Source organism: Symphalangus syndactylus, chromosome 18, assembly GCF_028878055.3.
Source record: "Symphalangus syndactylus isolate Jambi chromosome 18, NHGRI_mSymSyn1-v2.1_pri, whole genome shotgun sequence".
Taxonomy (NCBI): Eukaryota; Metazoa; Chordata; class Mammalia; order Primates; family Hylobatidae; genus Symphalangus; species Symphalangus syndactylus.
Window position 1 is genome coordinate 18,686,916 of NC_072440.2, and position 25,898 is coordinate 18,712,813.

At 49.1% G+C, this 25,898-nt stretch overlaps 1 pseudogene; it reads left to right on the top strand.

Moving 5' to 3' along the window:
* Positions 1–10,739: 10,739 nt before the first annotated feature.
* On the top strand, positions 10,740–11,837 carry LOC129467890 (actin, cytoplasmic 1-like; annotated as a pseudogene).
* Positions 11,838–25,898: the final 14,061 nt, after the last annotated feature.

A 25,898-nucleotide genomic window follows, 5' to 3' on the forward strand; every position in this document is an offset into this window, starting at 1 on the left:
GAGAGGCCCTGTCTCAAAAAAAAAAAAAAAAAAAAAAAGGAAAAAAAGGTTAAGACCATAAATTTTATATATGTGTATTTCATGAGAACTTACTAAAGTTTTTTTAAAGGGTAAAAATGATAAATTTTATGTTCTTTCTTTCTCTCTATACATGTTATATATATATAACATATATATATAAAATATGTAAAAATCCCAAAGTGTGGGATTACAGAGATTATATATATATATATATATCACTAAAATTACAAAAAGTTCGCTGGACATGGTGGCACACGCCTGTAATCCCAGCTACTCTGAGGCCAAGGTACAAGAATTGCTTGAACCCAGGAGGTGGAGGTTGCAGTGAGCTGAGAGATCATACCACTGCACTCCAGCCTGGGCGACAGAGTGAGACCCTGTTTCAAAAAAAAGAAAAGAAAAATAGATCACCCCTGTAATCCCAGCACTGTGGGAATAATATATATATATTCTTTTTGACAGAGAGTCTTGCTCTGTTGCCCAGCTGGAGTGCAGTGGTGCAGTCTCTGCTCACTGCAACATCCACCTCCTGGGTTCAAGTGATTCTTGTGCCTCAGTCTCCCAAGTACCTGGGACTACAAGTGTGCACCACCACGCCCAGCTAATTTTTGTATTTTTTATAGAGATGGGATTTCACCATGTTGGCCAGGCTGGTCTTGAACTCCTGACCTCAGCTGATCCATCCGCCTCAGCCTGCCAAAGTGCGGGGATTACAGGCGTGAGCCACCGCGCATGGCCTACGTACCACAGATTTTATCACAGCTAGACAACAACAACAAAAACTATGGAACAGTCTTACAATGATGGGCTATTATGCAGTCAATTGAAAATGAGTGGGCAGATATATGCTACCATAGAAAGATGTCTATGTATTACTAAGGACAAAAAGCATATTGGTGAATAGCAGGTATAGAATGTCTCTATTTTTACAAATATAATTATTAGTAATAATGGGTTAGACCGGGCACGGTGGCTAATGCCTGTAATCCCAGCACTTTGGGAGGCTGAGGCTGGAGGATCCTGAGGTCAGGAGTTTGAGACCAGCCTGGCCAACATAGTGAAACCCTGTCTCTACTAAAATTACAAAAATTAGCTCGGCATGGTGGTGCATGCCTGTAGTCCCAGCTACTTGGGAGGCTGATGCAGGAGAATCGCTTGAACCTGAGAGGCAGAGGTTGTGGTGACCCGAGATTGCGCCACTGCACTCCAACCTGGGCAACACAGCGAGACTGTGTCTCAAAAAAAATAAAAATAGCTTCCTTCCTTCCTCTCTCTCTCTCTCTCTCTCTCTTTCTTTCTTTCTTTCCCTCTCTGGCCCAGGCTACAATCTACTCGGCTTGCTGCTGCCCGCGCCACGGACTGCCTGGGTCTGCCGGCGCGCGCCACCGCTGCCTGCCTTTTCTCCTTTGGATGCAGGCACGCGTTCGCCATCTTGGCCACGCTGCTCGCCAGCTCCTGACGCCGAGTGCTCTCCCCGCCTCAGCCTCCCGAGGTACTGGGACTACAGACGGAGTCTCGCTCACCCAGTGCTCGGTGTTGCCCGGGCTGGAGTGCGGTGGCGTGGACTGGCCTCGCGGCAGCCTCTACCCCCCGGCCGCCTGCATTGGCCTGCCAGGGTGCTGGGATTGCAGCCCCTGCCTGGCCGCCGCCCCATCTGGAAGGTGGGGAGCGCCTCTGCCCGGCCGCCCCGTCTGGGAGGTGAGGAGCACCAGTGAGGAGCACCTCTGCCCGGCCGCCCCGTCTGGGAAGTGAGGAGCGCCTCTGCCCGGCCACCCACCGTCTGGGAAGTGAGGAGCGCCTCTGCCCGGCCACCCACCGTTTGGGAAGTGAGGAGCGCCTCTGCCCGGCCACCCACCATCTGGGAAGTGAGGAGCGCCTCTGCCCGGCCACCCACCGTCTGGGAAGTGAGGAGCGCCTCTGCCCGGCCGCCCCATCTGGGAGGTGAGCAGCGCCTCTGCCCGGCCACCCCGTCCGGGAAGAAGTGAGGAGCGCCTCTGCCCGGCCGCCCCGTCCGGGAAGAAGTGAGGAGCGCCTCTGCCCGGGCGCCCCGTCAGGAAGAAGTGAGGAGTGCCTCTGCCCGGCCGCCCCGTCTGGGAAGTGAGGAGCGCCTCTGCCCGGCCGCCCCGTCCGGGAAGAAATGAGGAGCGCCTCTGCCCGGGCGCCCCATCCGGGAAGAAGTGAGGAGTGCCTCTGCCCGGCCGCCCCATCCGGGAAGAAGTGAGGAGCGCCTCTGCCCGGCCACCCATCGTCAGGGAAGTGAGGAGCGCCTCTGCCCGGCCACCCACCGTCTGGAAAGTGAGGAGCGCCTCTGCCCGGCCGCCCCGTCTGGGAAGTGAGGAGCGCCTCTGCCCGGCCACCCACTGTCTGGGAAGTGAGGAGCGCCTCTGCCCGGCCACCCACCGTCTGGGAAGTGAGGAGCGCCTCTGCCCGGCCACCCATCGTCTGGAAAGTGAGGAGCGCCTCTGCCCGGCCACCCACCGTCTGGGAAGTGAGGAGCGCCTCTGCCCGGCCGCCCCGTCTGGGAAGTGAGGAGCGCCTCAGCCCGGCCACCCATCGTCTGGGAAGTGAGGAGCGCCTCTGCCCGGCCACCCATCGTCTGGGAAGTGAGGAGCGCCTCTGCCCGGCCACCCTGTCTGGGAAGTGAGGAGCGCCTCTGCCCGGCCGCCCCGTCTGAGAAGTGAGGAGCGCCTCTGCCCGGCCACCCACCGTCTGGGAAGTGAGGAGCGCCTCTGCCCGGCTACCCATCGTCTGGGAGGTGAGGAGCGCCTCTGCCCGGCCGCCCCGTCCGGGAAGAAGTGAGGAGCGCCTCTGCCCGGCCGCCCCGTCGGGAAGAAGTGAGGAGCGCCTCTGCCCGGCCGCCCCGTCCGGGAAGAAGTGAGGAGCGCCTCTGCCCGGCCGCCCCGTCTGGGAGGTGAGGAGCGCCTCTGCCCGGCCACCCATCGTCTGGAAAGTGAGGAGCGCCTCTGCCCGGCTGCCCCATCTGGGAAGTGAGGAGGGCCTCTGCCCGGCCACCCATCGTCTGGGAGGTGAGGAGCGCCTCTGCCCGGCCACCCATTGTCTGGGAAGTGGGGAGCGCCTCTGCCCGACCACCCATCGTCTGGGAAGTGAGGAGCGCCTCTGCCCGGCCACCTATTGTCTGGGAAGAAGTGAGGAGCGTCTCTGCCTGGCCGCCCCGTCTGGGAAGTGAGGAGCCCCTCTGCCCGGCCGCCCCGTGTCTGGGTAGAAGCGAGGAGCTCCTCTGCCTGGCCGCTCCGTCTGGGAGGTCTACCACGGAGGCCAGAAGCAATGTGGGGGCTGGACGTGGTGGCTCACGCCTGTGGTCCCGGCACTCTGGGGGGCGAGGCGGGTTGATCACTTCGGGCTAGGAGTTCGAGACCAGTCTGGCCAACTTGGCGAAACATGAAGAATACAACAGACAAACCAACCAACCAACTCAATGACAACAAAACAGGTCTACCCTGGAGTCATACTCTAATTTTTTCTATTTTCCTCCCTTTCTGATCCTTTATCCCACTTTCTTTTTCTTCCTCTTCCTTCTCCCTCTTCTTTGTCAAATAGAGGATTGAGTTATTATCACTGATCCATATAAAGTCCCTCTTTCATTTATTTTAACTCCCACCCCCATTTCTATTCCCCGACTTCCCATGTGCAACCTTCCTAATATGTTTGATACGCATCTTTTTGTTTGTATGTATTTTTAGAAAATGTTTATTGTTTTTGTATGCAAAAAAATGAATAAAAAAAATAAATAAAATAAAAATAAAATAAAAATAAAAAAATAAAAAATAAATAAATAAATAAAGGGTTAGGGCCAGGCACGGTGGCTCACACCTGTAATCCCAGCACTTTGGGAGGCTGAGGCAGGAGGATCACGAGGTCAGGAGATCAAGACCATCCTGGCTAACACAGGTGAAACCCCGTCTCTACTAAAAATACAAAAAATTATCTGGGCATGGTGGCACGTGCCTATAGTACTGGCTACTTGGGAGGCTGAGGCAGGAGAATGGCGTGAACCCGGGAGGCGGAGCATGCAGTGAGCCGAGATCGCGTCACTGCACTCCAGCCTGGGCAACAAAGCAAGACTCTGTCTCAAAAAAAATAAAATAAAATAAAAATAAATAAATAAATAAAGGGTTAGAAGCTGATGGAATATGCAACAAACTGTTAGCAGTACTGGGGAGAGAAGTGTTATGGGGAGCGTTCATTGTACATTACAAATTTTTGAGATGTTTGAAGTCAAAACTAGAAAGTATTTTTTCTAAAAAAACATTCAGGCCAGGAGCCGTGGATCATGCCTGTAATCCTAGCACTTTGGGAGGCCGAGGCAGGTGGATTGTTTTAGCTCAGGAGTTCGAGACCAGCCTGGGCAACACGGTGAAACCCCGTCTCTACTAAAATACAAAAAAAAAAAAAAAAAAGTTAGTCGGCATGGTGCCGTGTGCCTGTAGTCCCAGCTACTCAGGAGGCTGAGACAGGAGAATTGCTTGAACCTGGGAGGCGGATGTTGCAGTGAGCTGAGATCACACCACTGAACTCCAGCCTGGGTGACAGAGCGATACTCGATACTCCATCTCAAAAAACAAAAACAAAAACACCTTCAATGGCTCCTCTTTGCTGTTAGGATAAAGTTTCAATTGCAGGGAATCATCCATGCTTACCTACCTTATTTCTCTGAACTTCCCTCCCGGCAGCCAAGTGGAATTATTTCTATTCTTCTGGTGCCATACTCTCTCTGTTGTTGGGACATTCACACATATACTCCTTCTGTCTGAAATACCACAGCAATCCTTTCTTTACCCACAAATTCCTGATCACTCTGCAGGTCTCAACTAACATATTCCTTTTTCTATAAAGTGCCCACCCGCTGATCCCTCTGAGCCCTAGTTACACACTCCTCTTGTGCCCTGTCTGGCAAATACCCTGTACTTATTTTATTATTTATTTATTTTTAATTATTTAATTATTTTTAATTAATTAATTGATTGATTTTTTGAGACGGAGTCTCACTCTGTTGCCCAGGCTGGAGTACAATGGCGCAATCTCAGCTCACTGCAACCTCCGACTCCCTGGTTCAAGCGATTCTCCTGCCTCAGCCTCCCAAGTAGCTGGGACTACAGGTGCATGCCACCACACCCAGCTAATTTTTTTGTATTTTCAGTAGAGATGGGGTTTCACCATATTAGCCATGATGGTCTCAATCTCCTGACCTCATGATCCGTCCCCCTCGGCCTCCCAAAGTGCTGGGATTACAGGCTAGAGCCACCATGCCCAGCCTTTTTTATTTTTATTTTTTGAGACAGAGTCTCACTCTGTCACCCAGGCTGGAGTGCAGTGGCGCGTTAAGCAATTCTCCTGCCTCAGTCTCCGGAGTAGCTGGGATTACAGGGGCCCGCCACCATGCCCAGCTAATTTTTGTATTTTTAGTAGGGATGGGGTTTCACCATGTTGGCCAGTCTGGTCTGCAACTCCTGACCTCAGGTGATCCTCCCGCCTCAGACTCCCAGAGTGCTGGGATTACAGGCATGAGCCACTGTGCCTGGTCTTCTTTTATTATTATTATTTTTTAGTTGTTCACTTATTTATTTTTTGAGATGGAGTCTTCCTCTGTCGCCCAGGCTGGAATGCAGTGGCGTGATCTTGGCTCACTGCAAGCTCCGCCTCCCGGGTTTACGCCATTCTCCTGCCTCAGCCTCCCCAGTAGCTGAGACTACAGGTGCCCGCCACCACACCTGGCTATTTTTTTTTGCATTTTTATTAGAGACAGGGTTTCACCGTGTTCGCCAGGATGGTCTAGATCTTCTTGCCTCGTGATCCACCTGCCTCAGCCTCCCAAAGTGCTGGGATGACAGGCGTGAGCCACCGTGCCTGGCTATTATTATTATTTTAATAGAGACAGCTCTCAGTATGTTGTCCAGGCTGGTCTCGAACTCCTGGCCTCAAGCGATCCTCCTGCCTCAGCCTCCCAAAGTGCTGGGATTATAGGTGTGAGCCACCATTCCCAGCCTATCCTGTACTTTTGAATCACCTACATTACACACCATATTATAGTTGCCTGGGTCCTTGTCAGCCTTTCCTGCACAGCAGGGAAGGTGACCGTGTCATCCATCTCTCTTTCCCAGCTCCTAATTTAAGACCTGATGAAGAGGGACTCAACCCAAACTTATTGTTCAGATGAATATATACCATTGATTTGTGAATCTGGTCAGGGTTAGTGGATCCCCACCTGCCCCAACCTCATCTATGCTACTACAGCAACAAGGGCTTTCTGGCCCTGAAAAGGACTAGCCTGCCTCTGCCTCCCAAAGTGCGAAGATTACAGGAACGAGCCACCATACCCGGCCTAGTCCTTTATATTCTAAAAGGATTCTTCAAAGGATGGCAAAAGAAACTGATATGCAAATAAGATTTTTTTGATGCCTTGTATCCCCTAAGCTGATGCCATGTGTGGTAACTATAGCCACAATGTGTGGACCTATCAGACTGTGACTCTACCTAAAGGATCTCAAAATAGCTCTGCTCTGCTCTCTGCAGCAGGCAAGCGTCTGCTCTATTCTGCAGTAGCTCATTCTTTACTATTGTTGCTATGTGACAAACTATTGGCTCTCAGTGTTAATCCAAGCCTGCCAGAGAAGGAGGGTGGGCAGAAGGCTTTGGGAGAAGCATCTTTTCTAGAATGTAATGTAACAAACAGGTCTTGAGCATTTCTTAGGTAACTGGCCCTGAAGATACAAATATCTGGTTCAGTTCAACGAACATGAATTAACCCCTATGTGGCAGGCACTGTGTTGGGCAGCAGGGATACAAGAATAAATGAAACTCACCTGGTTTCTGTCTTCAGTTGTTCACTACCTAGTAGGAGAGTCGGACTCATAAATAGGAAACAGCAAGCTCATGTGCAGAAGCAATGATAGAGGCTTGGGTGATGTATGGACATTCAGAGAGTGCTTCAGATGAGTTCAGCAGTGGGCATGGTGATGTGCCCGTGGGACACCCATATGGAGATCACGCATGGACAGCTGGACAAACAAGTCGACAGGAAAATCAGACTCAGTCCATGTCCTCAAGGGTCTTACTACCTAGTGAAACAGAAATGTAAACACAATAAAACAATAGATCAATGACAGTATTCTTTTTTTTCAGACAGAGTGTTCCTTTGTCACCAGGCTGGAGTGCAGTGGCACGATATTGGCTCACTGCAACCTCTGCCTCCTGGGTTCAAATGATTGTCCTGCCTCAGCCTCCCGAGTAGCTGGGATTACAGGCATGCGCCACCACACCCAGATAATTTTTGTGTTTTTAGTAGAGACGGGGTTTCACCATGTTGGCCAGGCTGGTCTTGATCTCCTAACCTCGTGATCCGCCCTCCTCGGCCTCCCAAAGTGCTGAGATTACAGGCGTGAGCCACTGCACCTGGCCCAATGACAGAACTTTGTAGTGGAGGTGAACAGAGGTTCACACAAAGGTGATGGTATAACTACCACGGCCTGGAAATGTTGATGTTCCTCTAGGAGACAGCCTAGGAGCTGAATTATTTTATTTATTTATTTATTTGTTTATTTATTTATTTATTTTTGAGACAGAGTCTCACTCTGTCGCCCAGGCCGGAGTGCAGTGGCTTGACCTCGGCTCACTGCAACCTCCGCCTCCCGGGTTCAAGCGATTCTCCTGCCTCAGCCTCCTGAGTAGCTGGGATTATAGGTGCCTGCCACCATGCCCAGCTAATTTTTTGTATTTTATGGGGTTTCACCATGTTAACCAGGATGGTCTTGATCTCCTGACCTTGTGATCCACCCACTTGGCCTCCCAAAGTGCTGGGATTACAGGCGTGAGGCACCGCATCCCACCAGGAGTTGAGTCTTGAATGATTCCGAGTGGTTTTCTTGGGCCAAAGGAAGAAGCCTGTGTGAAATAATTGGACAACTGCTTGGCTCTGCAGTCCAGGCACAAGTAAGGGGGACATGGCCAGGGCTGGCACAGCAAATCCGTAAAGCCCAGCACCTGGACAATGGGCACTGGTGATGTGGCTTACAAGAGAGGGGAATGTATGGCACTGCCTGGTGATGTAAGACTTTGGGGGTATCGAGGTTGCTAGAGGCATACAAGACAGCAAGCCTTGGCCAAGCATGGTGGCTCATGCCTGTAGTCCCAGCACTTTGGAAGGTCAAGGTGGGAGGATCATTTAAGCCAGTGGTTTGAGACCAGTCTGGGCAACACAGCAGGACCTCATCTCTACAAAAAATTAGAAAATTAGCCAGGCTTGGTGGCGCTTGCACACCTGTAGTCCCAGCTAGAGCCCAGGAGTTCAAGGCTGCAATGAGCTGTGATTGTGCCACTGCACTATAGCCTAGATGACATAGTGAGACCCCAGTCTCATAAAAAGAAAAAAAAAGACAGCAAGCCTTCACCGTTCCATGCTCCTCCAACCTGACAAATATCATATTCCATATGGGGTGCCGAGACCGCAGGGCTTCAGGTGCATCTCCATGAGACACAAGAGGAATGCCTGCCTTGTCTTCCGCCTTGCAGCCTCACTGCAGGTTGATCTTTTGTACTACTTTGATTCATTTTCCATAAATCAAAGTAAATGCAATTTCAAATCAAATCCAAATCAGTACCTTGGTTTAAATTCTTGAACCTCAGTTAAATTCTGTGCTTTGACCCAGCTCAGTTTTCTTGGTAAGAGAAACAGACTCTTGATACTTAAGGCTGCTGAAATCATTGTTGCTGCTGCCAAATGTGTAGAAAAACCAGTAGAGATATTCATTAAGTGATTTATTTATTTATCAAAAATGTATTGAGGCCAGGCATGGTGGCTCACACCTGTAAAGCCAGCACTTTGGGAGGCTGAGGCAGGAGGATTGCGTGAGCCTGGGAGTTTGAGACCAGCCTGGGCAACATAGTGAGACCCTATCTCTACTAAAAATAAAAATAATTAGCCAAGTGTGCTGGTGCTTGTAGTCCCAGCTACTCAGGAGGCTGAGGTGGGAGGATCGCTTGAGCCCAGGAGGTCGAGGCTGCAATGAGCCATGATTACACCACTGCACACCAGACTGGGAAACAGAGTGAGACTTTGTCTCAAAAACAAAAAAAAAAGTATTGAAGCAGCACCTTATGTGGCAAACAAAGAGTGTGTTTATTTAATCTATAGAGGTCTTGTAAATTGATAAGAAAAAAAAGGGAAAAAAAATAGGCAACACCTTCCAAAACAATAAGCAGTTGCAGCTGACTAACCCTAAGTAGAATCCTAATAATTCCCACCTCCTAGTGTCCACATCCTTGTGTGATCCCCTCACTTTGCATGTGGGCAGAACCTATGACCCACTTCTAATGAATATGGCAAAGGTGGTGGGCTGTCATTTCCAGATTATATCATGTTATATAAGACTCTGTGTTAGCAGATTGAATCAGTAGATTCTCCTTGCTGGCTTGATGAAATAACCCACATGTTGAGGAAGCCCACATGGCAAGGAACTCTGGGTGGCCTCTAGAATCTGCCAGAGGCCTCCTGCCAACAATAAAAAGCCAGGGCCCTCAGCCACACAGCCACAGGGAAATGAATTCTGCCAACAATCTGCATGAGCTTAGAAGCAGATTCTTCCCCATTGGAGCCTCCGGATGACAATGTAGCCCAGTCCATACCTTGATTGCAGCCCTGGAAGACCCTGGGCAGAGGACCTGGCTAAGTTATGCCTGGACACTGACCCACAGAAATTGTGAGATAAGGGCCGGGCGCGGTGGCTCACACCTGTCATCCCAGCACTTTGGGAGGCTGAGGCGGGCGTATCACGAGGTCAGGAGATCAAGACCATCCTGGCTAACACGGTGAAACCCTGTCTCTATTAAAAATACAAAAAATTAGCCGGGCGTGGTGGCGGGCACCTGTAGTCCCAGCTACTCGGGAGGCTGAGGCAGGAGAATGGCGTGAATCCGGGAGGCGGAGCTTGCAGTGAGCAGAGATTGCGCCATTGCACTCCAGCCTGGGCAACAGAGCAAGACTCCATCTCGAAAATAAATAAATAAATAAATAAATTGTGAGATAAGGCCCCAGCGCAGTGGCTTACACCTGTAATCCCAGCACTTTGGGATGCTTGAGCCTAGGAGTTCGAGACCAGCCTGGGCAACAAAGTTGAACTCCCACCCACCCCACCTTTTTTTTTTTTTTTTTTGAGACAGGGGCTCACTCTGTCACCCAGGCTTGAGTGCAGTGGCATGATTATAGCTCACTGCAACCTCTGCCTCCCGGGTTCAAGCAATTCTTTAACCTCAGCCTCCCATGTAGCTGCGTCTACAGGCTCGAGCCACAAACACCTAGCTAATTTTTGTATTTTTTGTAGAAACGAGGTTTTACCATGTTGGCCAGGCTTGTCTTAACTCTTGAGCTCAAAGCAATCAGCCTGCCTCGGCCTCCCAAAGTGCTGGGATTTGCCGTGTTGGCCAGGCTTGTCTTGAACTCCTGAGCTGAAAGCGATCCACCTGCCTCAGCCTCCAAAAGTGCTGGGATTATAGGCGTGAACCACCATACCTGGCTGGGCATGGTGGCGTGTATATGTGGTCCCAGGGAGCTTGAGGATCGCTTGAACCCAGGAGGTTGAGGCTGCAGGGAGCCCTGCACTCCAGTGTGGGCAACAGAGTAAACTCTGTCTCAAAAAAAAAAGGAGACCGCGTCCGCTCCGCAAGCACAGAGCCTCACCCTCGAGGCTTGGCTGCCTGTCCACACCCCCAGCCAGCTCACCATGGATGATGATATTGCTGCGCTTGTTGTTGACAACGGCTCTGGCATGTGCAAGGCCAGCTTCGCGGGTGATGACGTCCCCTGGGCCGTCTTCCCTTCCATCGTGGGGTGCACCAGGCACCAGGTCATGATGGTGGGTGTGGGTCAGAAGGATTCCTATGTGGGCAACGAGGCCCAGAGCAAGAGAGGCATCCTGACCCTGAAGTATCCCATCGAGCATGGCATCATCACCACCTGGGACAACATGGAGAAGATCTGGCACCACATCTTCTACAACAAGCTGCATGTGGCTCCCGAGGAGCACTCTGCGCTGCTGACCGAGGCCCCACTGAACCCCAAAGCCAACCACAAGAAGATGACCCAGATCATGTTTGAGACCTTCAACACCCCAGCCATGTATGTGGCCATCCAGGCCGTGCTGTCCCTGTATGCCTCTGTCCGTACTGCCCATGTACAAGGGGTATGCCCTCCCCCACGCCATCCTGCCTCTGGACCTGGCTGGCCGGGACCTGACTGACTACCTCATGAAGATCCTCACTGAGCACGGCTAGAGCTTCACACCTCGGCCAAGCGGGAAATCGTGCGTGAGACATCAAGAAGAAGCTGTGTTACATCGCCCTGGACTTTGAGCAGGAGATGGCCATGGCGGCCTCCAGCTCCTCCCTGGAGAAGAGCTACAAGCTGCCCGATGGCCAGGTCATCACCATCGGCAACGAGCGGTTCCACTGCCCCGAGGTGCTCTTCCAGCCTTCCTTCCTGGGCATGGAATCCTGTGGCATCCACAAAACTACCTTCAACTACATCATGAAGTGTGACGTGGACATCTGCAAAGACCCGTACACCAACACAGTGCTGTCTGGCGGCACCACCATGTACCAGGATGCAGAAGAAGATCACCGCCCTAGCGCCCAGCATGATGAAGATCAAGATCATTGCTCCTCCCGAATGCAAGTACTCCGTGTGGATCAGCAGCTCCATCCTGGCCTCTCTGTCTACCTTCCAGCAGATGTGGATCAGCGAGCAGAAGTATGACCAGTCCGGCCCCTCCATCATCCACGAATGCTTCTAGGTGGACTGTGACTTAGTTGCATTACACACTTTCTTGACAAAACCTAACGCGCAGAAAACAAGATAAGATTGGCATGGCTTTATTTTTGTTGTTGTGGTTTTGTTTTGGGCTTTTTTTGGCTTGACTCAGGATTTAAAAACTGGAACAGTGAAGGTGACAGCAGTTGGTTGGAGCGAGCATCCCCCAAAGTTCTACAGTGTGGCCGAGGACTTTGATTGTACACTGTTCTTTTTTTAATAGTCATTCCAAATATCATGAGATGCATTGTTACAGGAAGCCCCTAACAAAGCTCCTAAAAGCCACCCCACTTCTCTCTAAGGAGAATGGCCTGGTCCTTTCCCTAGTCCACACAGGGGAGGTGACAGCATTGCTTTCATGTAAATTATGTAATGCAAAATTTTTTAAATCTTCGCCTTTTTTTTATTTTGTGTTATTTTGAATGATCAGCCTTCATGCCCCGCCTTTTTTGTCCCCTAACTTGAGATGTATGAAGGCTTTTGGTCTCCCTGGGAGTGGGTGGAGGCAGCCAGGGCTTACCTGTACAGTGACTTGAGACCAGGTTGAATAGAAGTGCACACTTTAAAAAAAAAAAAAAAAAGGCAGAGGCTCTGCCCTCATGACCTAATCAACCTGACCACCTTCCAGAGCCCCACCTCCTAATATCATCACCTTGGTGACTAGATTTCAACATGGTTTTTGGAGGAACATACACATTCAAACCCTGGCAATCATACACATAGGGCATATATGAAATATAATAAGTACGATTTATTTATTTATTTATTTAGTTTTTAGTTTTATTATTATTATTTTTTTGAGACAGAGTCTGGCTCTGTCGCCCAGGCTGGAGTGCAGTGGTGCAATGTCGGCTCACTGCAAGCTCCGCCTCCCGGGTTCACACCATTCTCCTGCCTCAGCTTCCCGAATAGCTGGGACTACAGGCGCCTGCCACCACGCCTGGCTAATTTTTTTGTATTTTTAGTAGAGACGGGGTTTCACTGTGTTAGCCAGGATGGTCTCGATCTCCTGACCTCGTGATCCGCCCGCCTCGGCCTACCAAAGTGTTGGGATTACAGGCATGAGCCACCGTGCCCGGCCAATAAGTACAATTAAAAGATAAAGCCAACATTTGTGTAATCATTACCCAGGCCATGAAATAAAATATAGCCCGTCTTAGCAGACCAGCTCCCAACTGTGTGGCCTTCCCATATACCCTTTGCTTCCCTGAAGATGTAACCACTACACTGACTCCCGTCACCATTATTCCCTTTCCTTTTGACAATCCAGCCACATTGATGTGTAAAGCTGTGATTTGTTCATTTTATTGCTGTGTGATTTCCACTGTATTAATAAACTAGAATTTAGTTTTCCACTTTACTATGAACAAACATTTGAGGTCCCCCCGCTTTCTTATTTTTAGAGACAGGGTCTCACTGTGTTTGTTGCTCAGGCTGGAATGCAGTGATGAGATCATAGCTCACTGTAGCCTCGAACTCCTGGGCTCAAGTGGTCCTCCCACCTCAGCTTCCTGAGTAGCTGGGACCACAGGTACATGCCACCAAGCCCAGCTAGGTTTTCCATTTTTGTTCTATTAGAAACACTTCTGCTCTAAACAATAATTTATAAGACTCCTGGAACACATAGGGAAGGCTTCGTCAAGGAGTATGTATACTAGGAGTGGAATTGCTGGGATAAAGGGTGTGTATATCTTCAGTTTTTCTAAATAATGCTAAACCACTTGTCTGTACAGTTTACCAATTTATACTCCTGCCCCAGTGTGTGAGAGTTCCCACTGCTCCACTTCACTGGCAATATTTGGTTTTCACAGACTTCTTAATTTTAAACACTCAGATGAGCATGCAATGGTGCTTTATTGTGATTTTAGTTTAGTTTAGTTTAGTTTTGTTTTGTTTTGGGGGCAGTGTCTCACTCTGTTGCCCAGACTGGAGTGCAGTGGCGCGATATCAGCTCACTGCAATATCTGCCTCCTGGGTTCAAGTGATTCTGGTGCCTCAGCCTCCCAAGTAGCTGGGATTACAGGCGTATGCCACAACACCGGCTAATTTTTGTATTTTTACTAGAGACAAGGTTTCGCCACTTTGGCCAGGCTGGTCTTGAACTCCCAACCTCAGATGATCCGCCCACCTCGGTCTCCCAAAGTGCTGGGATTACAGGCGTGAGCCACCCTGCCTGGCTGATTCTAATTTTTAATTGGTAGTTCCTTTATTGCCCATTTGGATTTCTTCTTTTGTAACATTCCAGTTCAAGTTTTTTTTCAATTTCTTGTTTGTCTTTGTCTCATTGATATGATTTGTAATTTCTCACTTTGTTACTTGCCCTTTAAGTTTGCAAATGGGGCCGGGCGCGGTGGCTCACGCCTGTAATCTAGCACTTTGGGAGGCCGAGGCGGGCGGATCACGAGGTCAGGAGATTGAGATCATCCTGGCTAACACAGTGAAACCCCATCTCTACTAAAAATACAAAAAATTAGCCGGGTGAGGTGGCGGGCACCTGCAGTCCCAGCTACTCGGGAGGCTGAGGCAGGAGAATGGCGTGAACCCCAGTGGGTGGAGCCTGCAGCGAGCCGAGATTGTGCCACTGCACTCCAGCCTGGGTGACAGCGAGACTCCGTCTCAAAAAAAAAAAAAAAGTTTGCAAATGGATCTTAAGTATATGATAAGATGTTCAACTTCAACTATAAAAAGAGATATGACAAAACCACAATGATATTCTTTTTGTCACTATAAGATAGGCCAAAAACCAAAGGGTTTAATAATACCATGTTGACAGTCATGTGAAGAATGTATGGATCACAGTATAAATTGGTGAACTTCAGTGGAAAGCAGTCTGGCATATCTAACACACTATTAAAATTGTGTGAGGCTGGGCCTGTAATCCCAGCACTTTGGGAGGCCAAGGCAGGCAGATCACGAGGTCAGGAGTTCAAGACCAGCCTGGCCAATATGGTGAAACTCCATCTCTACTAAAAACACAAAAATTAGCCAGGCATGGTGGCGTACGCCTGTAGTCCCAGCTACTCGAGAGGCTGAGGCAGAAGAATGGCTTGAACCCAGGAGGCAGAAGTTGCACTGAGTTGAGATCGCACCACTGCACTCCAGCCTGGGCGACAGAACAAGACTCTGTCTCAAAAAAATAAAAAATAAAAAATTGTGTGGGCCGGGCCTACAATCTCAGCACTTTGGGAGGCTGAGGCTGGTGGATCACTTGAGGCCAGGAGTTCAAGACCAGCTTGGCCAATATGGTGAAACCCTGTCTCTATTAAAAATACAAAAATTAGGCTGGGTGCAGTGGCTCATGTCTGTAATCTCAGCACTTTGGGAGGCCGAGGCAGGTGGATCACCTGAGGTCGGGAGTTTGAGACCAGCCTGACCAACATGGAGAAACCCCATCTCTATTAAAAATACAAACATTAGCCAGGTATGTTGGTGGGCACCTGTAGTCCCAGCTACTAAGGAGGCTGACGCAGGAGAATTGCTTGAACCTGAGAGGCGGAGGTTGCAGTGAGCCAAGATCGCACCACTGCATTCCAGCCTGGGCCACAAGAGCGAAAAAAAAAAAAAAATTAGCCAAGCATAGTGGCACTTGCTACTTGTGAGGCTGAGGCATGAGAACCACTTGAACCTGGCGGACGGAGATTACAGTGAGCCAAGATTGTGCCACTGCCCTCCAGCCTGGGCAACAGAGCGAGACTGTCTCAAAACAAAAAAAAAGTGTGTGTACAGTTTCACTCAACCATTTTACTATTCAGAATTTGTCCTATGGATATACTCACTTGTGTGTGAAATGACACGTTCAAGGATATTCAGGGTAACATTGTTTATAATAGCAAAATATTGAAAAGAACTTGACCAGGCGAGGTGGCTCAGGCCTGTAATCCCAGCACTTTGAGAGGCCAAGGTGGGTGGATCTCTTGGGTTCATGAGTTGGAGAGCAGCCTAGGCAATAGGATGAAACCTCATCTCTACAAAAAAAAAAAATACAGAAATTAGCCAGACATGGTGGTGTGTGCCCGTAGTCTCAGCTACTTAGAGGCTGAGGCAGAAAGATCAATTGAGCCCAGGAGATAGAGGCTGTAGTGAGTCCTTATCATGACACTGCATTCCAGCCTGGGTGACAGAATGAGACCCCCGTCTCAAAAAACAAACAAGCAAACAAACAAACAAACAAAAAATACTAAAAAACCCAGCCTGGACAACCTGACGAAACCTTGTCTCTACCAAAAACAAACAAAAGAAAAACCAAAAAAAACCGCCCCCCCAAAAAGAATTAGCTAGGTGTGATGGCACGCATCTGTAGTTCCAGCTTCTCAGGAGGCTGAGGAGGGAGGATTGCTTGAGCCCAGTAGGTTGAAGCTGCAGTGAGCCGTGACTGCACCACTGCACTCCAGCCTGTGTGACAGAGTGGTAATTTATTATTTATTTGAACTTAAATAAAGAACTTAAATGCCCAGTGATGACGACTGATTAAACAATTTATGATACATCTTTACAAAGGTACAGTATACTGAGTTTTAAAAATCCATTTTATATACACTGAAAATGCATATTTTCCAAGACACAATATTAAGTAAGAAAGTAATCAGGTGCAGAATATGTGTAAAATATACGATAATCTCCAGAGTGTATATGCATATATGCTTGTTTTCACATAGAATATCTTGGAGAAGGCTGGGCGTGGTGGTTTACGCCTGTAATCCCAGGACTTTGGGAGGCTGAGGTGGGCAGATCACCTGAGGTCAGGAATTCGAGACCAGCCTGGCCAACATGATGAAACCCCGTCTCTACTAAAAATACAAAAAAATTAGCTGGGCGTGGTGGCGGGCGCCTGTAATCCCAGCTACTTCGGAGGCTGAGGCAGAAAAATCACTTGAACCCGTGAGGTGGAGCTTGCATACAGCCAAGATTGCTCCATTGCACTCCAGCCTGGGCAACAAGAGAGAAACGCTGTCTCAAAAAAATTAATTAATTAATTAATTAAAAAGGTATAGAGGTATAGTCAGTGGGTGATTGGGGAATCAGGGTGAAAAGAGATTTTTTTTTTTTACTGTACATCAATTTGCACCTTTCAGATTTTCTATGATATGCATGTATTCCCTATGAAAAGTAAGTCAAACAGCCAGGCACAGTGGCTCAAGCCTGTAATCCCAGCACTTTGGGAGGCCGAGGTGGGTGGATCACCTAAGATTAGGAGTTCGAGCCAGCCTGGCCAACATGAGGAAACCTTGTCTCTGGGTGACAGAGTGTGAGACTCCATCTCGAAATAAAATAAAATAAAAGTAAGTTGAGTGATTTTAACATGTCAGGCCTGTACTAAATTCTAGAGGTACAGTGGTGAACGAAACAGAAACCTTGCCTTAGGGAGCTGCCAGTCTGGTGCTGGGAGACACTCCCTGAACTCAGCGCTGCAGGGATGTGTGATGAGTGCCGTGACGGGGCATACCAACACCAAGGCACTTTGGAGGAGGGTGACACACAGCAGGGACACCCAGCAGTCTTGGAGGTGGGCAGGCAATCTGAAATTTACATAGGGGGCAGAAAGAAGAGGGAGCCAGTCCATGGAGGTGGCTTAAGGGACAGGAGGCCCCAGCAGAGAAAACAGCATTTGTGGAGGAGGGCAAAGCTCTGTCAATTTGAGGAACTGAAAGAAGTTCAGCTCAACCGGAAGCCTACATGAGTCAAATTGGTTTTCAGAAAAAGCCATGCTAGAAATGTGGAGAAAGGATTGAAAAGGGAAAGAGTGGAGTCAAGAAGATGGGTTACGCCGGGTGCGGTGGCTCATGCCTGTAATCCCAACACTTTGGGAGGCCAAGGTGGGCGGATCACCTGAGGTCAGGAGTTTGAGACCAGCCTGGCCAACATGGTGAAACCCCATCTCTACTAAAAATACAAAAAAATTAGCTGGGCGTGGTGGTGTGTGCCTGTAATCTCAGCTACTCGGGAGGCTGAGGCAGGAGAATCACTTGAACCCAAGGAGGCAGAGGTTGCGGTGAGCCGAGATTGAGCCACTACACCCCAGCCTGGGTGACAGAGCAAGATTCTGTCTCAAAAAAAAAAAAAAAAAAGAAAGAAAAAAGAAAAAGAAAAAGAAAAAAGAAAAAAGAAAAGAAAAGAAGAAGATGGGTTAGGAAGCTTCTGTAGTCATCAGATAAGAGGAGACAGGAGGCTGGATTAAGGAGGTGGTGGTGGGGGACAGAAAGGACGGGACGGATTCAATAGACCCTGAGAACTTAGAATCTACAGACATGGTGATTGGATGACTGAGTGAAGGAAATGGAGGATCATTATAATAATAAAAGCTAATATTTTGTAAGAATTTCCTTGGGAGGCTGAGGCAGGCGGATGTCTTGAGGTCAGGAGTTCGAGACAAGCCTGGCCAACATGGTGAAACCCCGTCTCTGCTAAAAATACAAAAAAAATTAGCCGGGCATGGTGGCAGGCACCTGTAATCCCAGCTACTCGGGAGGCTGAGGTTCGAGAGTCACTTGAACCCGGGAGGCAGAGGTTGCAGTGAACTGAGATCGCACCATGGCACTCCAGCCTGGGTAACAGAGAGAGACTCTGTCGCAAAAAAAAAAAAAAAAAAAAAAAAAAAAAGAATTTCCTATGGGGGGGGCAGCACCTCTCCAGCACTTGGTGTGATTCCGTCGCTCAGTCTTCTCAGCAACGAGGGAAGTAGGTACTGCTGTAATGAGAGTTTACAGATTAAAAGTTGAAGGAGGTTAAGAAACTTCACTGGCCAGGCGCGGTGGCCCACGCTTGTAATCCCAGCATTTTGAGAGGCCGAGGCGGGCGGATCACGAGGTCAGGAGATCGAGACCACGGTGAAACCCCGTCTCTACTGAAAATACAAAAAAATTAGCCGGGCGTGGTGGCGGGCGCCTGTAGTCCCAGCTACTCGGAGAGGCTGAGGCAGGAGAATGGCGTGAACCCGGGAGGCGGAGCTTGCAGTGAGCCGAGATTGCGCCACTGCACTCCAGCCTGGGCGACAGAGCAAGACTCCGTCTCAAAAAAAAAAGAAACTTCACTGATGCCGGGCATGGTGGCTCGTCTCTGTAATCCCAGCACTTTGGGAGGCCAAGGTGGGTGGATTCCTTGAGCTCAGGTGTTTGAGACCAGTCTGGGCAACACCAAGAAACCCCATCTCTACCAAAAATACAAAAATTAGCCGGTCGTGGTAGTGTGCACCTGTGGTCCCAGCTACTTGAGAGACTGAGATGGAGGATCTCTTGAGCCCAGGAGGTGAGGCTGCAGTGAGAGACACCAACTCTAGGGAACCTAGAGACAAACCCAACCCTGTCTGTGTCCTCATGGAACTTCAGGGCCAAGGATGGTGACGTTAGTGACCTTTATGCTAAGAGAGGGGTAGGTGGGCATCAGGAGCTGTAGGAGCACAGAGCAGGGAGAGGAGATCTAATCCGACTTGGGGAGAAGATTCCTTAATACAAGATGTGGCTGGAGGTAAATCTTTTTTTTTTTTTTTTTTTTTTTGAGACAAGAGTCTGGCTCTGTCGCCCAGGCTGGAGTGCAGTGGCACAATCTCTACTCACTGCAACCTCCACCTCCCAGGTTCAAGCGATTCTCTTGCCTCAGCTTCCCAAGTAGCTGGGATTACAGGCATGCACCACCATGCCTGGCTAATTTTTATTTATTTTTGAGACCTAGTCTCTCTCCATCACGCAGGCTGGAGTGCAGTGGCGCAATCTCGGCTCACAGCAATCTCCGCTTCCCGGGTTCAAGCGATTCTCCTGCCTCAGCCTCCCGAGTAGGTGGGATTACAGGCATGTGCCACCATGCCCGGCTAATTTTTTTTTTTTTTTTTGGATTTTTAGTAGAGAGGGGGTTTCACCATATTGGCCAGGCTGGTCTTGAACTTTTGAACTCAGGTGATCCACTTGTCTTGGCCTCCCAAAGTGCTGGGATTACAGGTATGAGCCACTGCGCCCGGCCAATTTTTTTTTGTTTGTTTGTTTTTGCATTTTTTTAGTAGAGACAGGGTTTCACCATGTTGGCCAGGCTGGTCTCGAACTCCTGACCTCAGGTGATCAACCTGCCTCGGCCTCCCAAAGTGCTGGCATTACAGGCATGAATCACTGTGCCCGGCCTGGGTAAATCTTGAAGGACAAGTAGTGACAGACAAGTAAAGGGCAGAGCCTCAGGTGGAGAGAGTAGTGTGGATGAAGGTGCCTGCCATTAAGTGAAGGTGTGTCATTACAGGGTGAGACACCGTGCCCAATCAGCACACATCTTATTCTGGAACCCATGCTAAACAATAGCCACTATCTGGGGCACATTGTTCTCACAGAGGAGGACTAACCAAAAGTACCCCAGCCAAGCTACACAATTGCATTTCAAGCTCTGCTCAAATGTTTCAAAGTTCAGGCTGGGTACAGTGGTTCATATCTGTAATCCCAGCACTTTGGGAGACCAAGGTGGGAGGATCACTTGAGCCCAGGAGTTCCAGACCAGCCTGCGCAACATGGTGACACCCCTTCTCTTAAAAACAAAAACAAAAACAAAAGGCCAGGCGTGGTGGCTCATGCCTGTAATCCAGCACTTTGGGAGGCTGAGGCAGGCGGATCACCTGAGGTCAGGAGTTCAAGACCAGCCTGGCCAACATGTCGAAACTCCATTTCTACTCAAAGTACAAAGATTAGCTAGACACAGCGGTGCACACCTGTAATCCCAGCTACTCGGGAGGCTGAGGCACAAGAATTGCTTGAACCCAGGAGGTGGAGGTTGCAGTGAGCCAAGATCGCGCCACTGCACTCCAGCTTGGGCAACAGAGTGAGACTGCCTAAAAAAAAAAAGGGACAAGGCCGGGCACGGTGGCTCATGCCTGTAATCTCAGCACTTTGGGAGGCCAAGGCGGGCAGATCATGAGGTCGGGAGATCAAAACCATCCTGGCTAACATGGTGAAACCCCGTCTCTACTGAAAATACAAAAAATTAGCCAGGCGTGGTGGCCGGCGCCTGTAGTCCCAGCTACTCGAGAGGCTGAGGCAGGAGAATGGTGTGAACCCGGGAGGCGGAGCTTGCAGTGAGCCAAGATCGCGCCACTGCACTCCAACCTGGGCAACAGAGAGAGACTGTGTCTCAAAAAAAAAAAAAAAAGGGACAAAATCCATGTCCACTCATATCCCTTTGTTCAAAACATGTCATATGGCCAATTCCAAAGTCGGCAGGGCAGGCAAACATGTTAAGGGTTGGAGGGTCATTGTGAACTTGTAAGACAGCGTGTGGCAACCTGTCACTGGGGACAGAGAGGAGAAATAGATTAGAATCTTGAGATTTGGTGGCTGATTTGATGTAGGGGATCTGACAAGGATTGCCTCAGGTGATTAAATTGAAGATATTACCATTAAACAACAGGGGTGCAGGAAGAGGAACGTTGTCATAGATGTTTGTTGATGCCCAACATCAAATCTGGCTTCTTGGCTGGTCCAATGGTAGTGGGTTGTCAGAGCTTACTAACATTAGTGTCACTACATTTGGTATACAACCTCCCAGTGCTAAATTTTTTTTTTTTTTTTTTTGAGACGGAGTCTCGCTCTGTCGCCCAGGCTGGAGTGCAGTGGCGCAATCTCGGCTCACTGCAAGCTCCGCCCCCCGGGGTTCACGCCATTCTCCTGCCTCAGCCTCCCGAGTAGCTGGGACTACAGGCGCCCGCCACCGCGCCCGGCTGATTTTTTGTATTTTTAGTAGAGACGGGGTTTCACCATGTTAGCCAGGATGGTCTCGATCTCCTGACCTTGTGATCCGCCCGCCTTAGCCTCCCAAAGTGCTGGGATTACAGGCGTGAGCCACTGCGCCCGGCAATCCCAGTGCTAAATTTGGCTAAAAAAATATCTTGTCATAACAGTACCCTGTTTTTTTTTTTTTTTTGGAGACAGGGCCTTGCTTTGTCACTCAGGTTTGCATCCAGTGGCACAAACACGGCTCACTGCAGCCTTAAACTCCTGGGCTCAAGCAATCCTCCCGCCTCAGCCTCCTGAGTATGTGGGGCTACAGGTGGCTACCACCACGCTTGGCTAATTTTTTTTTTTTTTTTTTTTTGAGACAGAGTCTCGCTCTGTCGCCCAGGCTGGAGTGCAGTGGCCCAATCTCGGTTCACTGCAAGCTCCGCCTCCCGGGTTCATGCCATTCTCCTGCCTCAGCCTCTCCGAGTAGCTGGGACTACAGGCGCCCGCCACCATGCCCGGCTAATTTTTTGTATTTTTAGTAGAGACGGGGTTTCACCGTGGTCTTGATCTCCTGACCTCGTGATCTGCCCGCCTCGGCCTCCCAAAGTGCTGGGATTACAGGTGTGAGCCACCGCGCCCGGCCGAAAGAGCAATTTTTAAATTTTTTATAGGGACAGGGTCTTACTTGGTTGCCCAGGTTGATTTCAAACTCCTGGGCTCAAGTGATCCTTCTGCCTCGGCCCCCCAAAGTGCTGGGATTACAAGCATGAGCCACTGAGCCGGGGCAATGTTTTGATATATGCATACATTGTGGAATGGCTAAATCAAGCTAATTAAGCTAATTAACATATCCATTAACTCACACACATCTTTTTTGTGATAAGAACATTTAAAATCTACTCTTCACAATTTTCAAGTATACAATATATTGTTATTAACTACAGTTACATGTTTTACAGTAGATCTCTTGTACTGTGTGCTCCTGTCTAACTGAAATTTTATATCCGTTAACCAAAATCTTTCTAATCCTATTATTCACTAAGCAGGTAGAAATACTGATATGAAACATGATAAATTGGTTGCAAACGGAGATTAGTCTTTGAAAGTATCAGCATATAATTAAGACTTGATGCTAAGGGGTGAATGAGCTTTCCCAGGGAGACCTGATAAAGCTAAAATAGAAGAGGGTCTTGGATCTTGGAGAACCGCATCATCTAAGGAGCTGGCTGTATGCAGAACAGCACAGTGTCGACTCAGAAGGCATGGTCATTGAGGAAGGAGAGGGGAAGTGGTGCAGGGGCCAAGGGATTCAGGAGTCTCCAAAAGTAGGAAATCTTTTGTCTTTCTTTCTTCCTTTCTTTCTTTCTTTCTTTCTTTCTTGCTTTCTTGCTTTCTTGCTTTCTTGCTTTCTTGCTTTCTTTCTTTCTTTCTTTTTCTTGCTTTCTTTCTTGCTTTCTTTCTTGCTTTCTCTTTCCTTTCTTCTTTCTTTCCTTTCTTTCTTTCCTTCCTTCCTTCCCTCCCTCCCTCCCTCCCTCCCTCCCTCCCTCCTTCCTTCCTTCCTTCCTTCCTTCCTTCCTTCCTTCCTTCCTTCCTTCTTTCCTTCCTTCCTTCCCTCCTTTCTTTCCTTCTTTCTTTCTTTTCTGAGACAGAGTCTCACTCTGTCACCCAGGCTGGAGTGCAGTGGCACAATCTTTGCTCACTGCAACCTCCACCTCCCAAGTTCAAGCGATTCTCTCACCACCACACCAGGCTAATTTTTGCATTTTTAATAGAGACCGGGTTTCTCCATGTTGGCCAGGCTGGTCTCGAGCTCCTGAACTCAAGTGATCTGCCCGCTTTGGCCTCCTAAAGAGCTGGGGTTACAGATGTGAGCCACCATGCCCGGCCTACATTTAATCTTTTCCATGTAATCTTTTTTTTTTTTTGAGATGGAGTTTTGCTCTTGTTGCCTAGGCTGGAGCACAGTATCTTGATTTCAGCTCACTGCAACCTTGGCCTCCCGGGTTCAAGCGATTCTCCTGCCTCAGCCTCCTGTGTAGCTGGGATTACAGGCGCCCGCCACCATGCATGGCTAATTTTTTGTATTTTTAGTAGAGAAAGGGTTTTTCTCATTTTGGCCATGCTGGTCTTGAACTCCGCACCTTAGGTGATCCACCTGCCTCGGCCTCCCAAAGTGCTGGGATTACAGGCGTGAGGCACCACGCCCGGCTGTCATTTAATCATTTTTATGAAAAAATGCTTAGGGGAAAAGCAAATGAATTGTTGGAACAAAAAGGCCAGGGAATTTTTATCATTTCGAAGTAAACAAGGCAAAATCCTACCAATAGGAATAAATTATATTTTTCGTGAAACTACCCGGTGTGAGGTTGGGAGAAAATGAATTCTATGGTGATGACGTGACTTTGCCCTTTGGTAACTGAGGAGCAAAACACCTCCAGCCACTGCTGATAGAGACTGAACCGAAGAGGAAATGCCAAAGATTTTACAGCTCCCTAGGAGGTCTAGAGTCCCTCTCTGCCCCATCTTCCTTGGAGACCAAGTAGACCTCCAAGTGGAGGAAGGCTCAACTGGAATGCAACATCAGAAGCGAATGAACTGGGACTGCTGTCACACCAGAGGGATGGGGAGAGAGGGGAACAAGGGAGCATTCACGTGCTGGCAGTGGGTAGGCTGCACTGCTCTTCAATCTCATTTTCTGGGCTTTCCTCCCCCGCTTTTAAAACGCTGAGCTTGGCCTGGTGTGGTGGCTCATGTCTGTAATCTCAGCACTCTGGGAATCCAAGGCAGTCGAATTACTTGAGCCCAGGAGCTTGAGACCAGCCTGGGCAACATGGCAAAACCCCGTTTCTAAAAAATACAAAACTTAGCTCGGTGTGGTGGTACCTGCCCTGTAGTCCTTGCTACTTGGGAAACTGAAATGGGAGGATTGCTTGAGCCCAGCAAGTTGAGGTTGCAGTGAGCCTTGATCGAGCCACTGCATTCCAGCCTGGGTGACAAAGTGAGACCCTATTTCAAAACGAAACTAAACAAATAAAATGCAGCACTAAGGGCCAGGCTCAGTGGCTCATGCCTGTAATCCCAGCATTTGGAGAGGCCAAGGCAGGAGGATCACTTGAGCTAAGGAGTTCAAGACCAACCTGGGCAACATAGCAAGACCTTGTCTCTAAAAAATAAAATAAAATAAAGTAAGATAAAATAGGCCAGGCGTGGTGGCTCATGCCTGTAATCCCAGCACTTTGGGAGGCCAAGGCGAGTGGATCACCTGGGGTCAGGAGTTTGAGACCATCCTGGCCAACATGGCAAAACCCTATCTCTAGTAAAAATGCAAAAATTATCCAGGCATGGTGATGGGCACCTATAATCCCAGCTACACAGGAGGCTGAGGCAGGAGAATCACTTGAACCCTGGGGGCGGAGGTTGCGGTGAGCTGAGATTGCACCATTGCACTCCAGCCTGGGCAACAAGAGCGACATTCCGTCTCAAAAATAAATAAATAAAATAAAATAAGATAAAAGAAAGTGAAATACTGAGCTCAGGCTGGGCACATTGATTCACGCCTGTAATCCCAACACTTTGAGAGGCTGAGGTAGGAGGATGGCTTGAGCCCAGAAGATGGAGACCAGTCTGGGCAACACAGGAAGACCCCATGTCTACCCCTCCACCCGCCAAAAGAAAGAAAGAAAGAGGCCGGGCGCGGTGACTCACGCTTGTAATCCCAGCACTTTGGGAGGCCGAGGCGGGCGGATCACGAGGTCAGGAGATCGAGACCACGGTGAAACCCCGTCTCTACTAAAAATACAAAAAAATTAGCCGGGCGTGGTGGCGGGCGCCTGTAGTCCCAGCTACTCGGAGAGGCTGAGGCAGGAGAATGGCATGAACCCGGGAGGCGGAGCTTGCAGTGAGCCGAGATTGCGCCACTGCACTCCAGCCTGGGCGACAGAGCGAGACTCCGTCTCAAAAAAAAAAAAAAAAAAAAAAGAAAGAAAGAAAGAAAGAAAGAAAAAGAGGCTGAGTTCCCTAGGGCACTATTCTTAGCCCTTTATGACCACAACCTATCCCTGGACAGCCTCATCCACAAACATGGCATTAAGTGCCATTCTGCATGTTCAGTAAATGTGTATTGAATGACTCAGTGAATAAATGAAGGCAAAAGTTTCTGGGAAAGATGATATATAGGACTGAATCGTGCTCCCCTGCAAATTCATATGTTGAAGTCCAAACCCCTAGTACCTCAGAATGTAACCATATTTGGAGAAAAGGGCCTTCAAGAGCTGATTAAACTAAAATGAGGTCATCAGACTGGGGTCCTAATCCAGTATGACTAGTGTTATAACTAGTGTTCTTTTTTTTTTTCGAGACGGAGTCTTTCTCTGTCC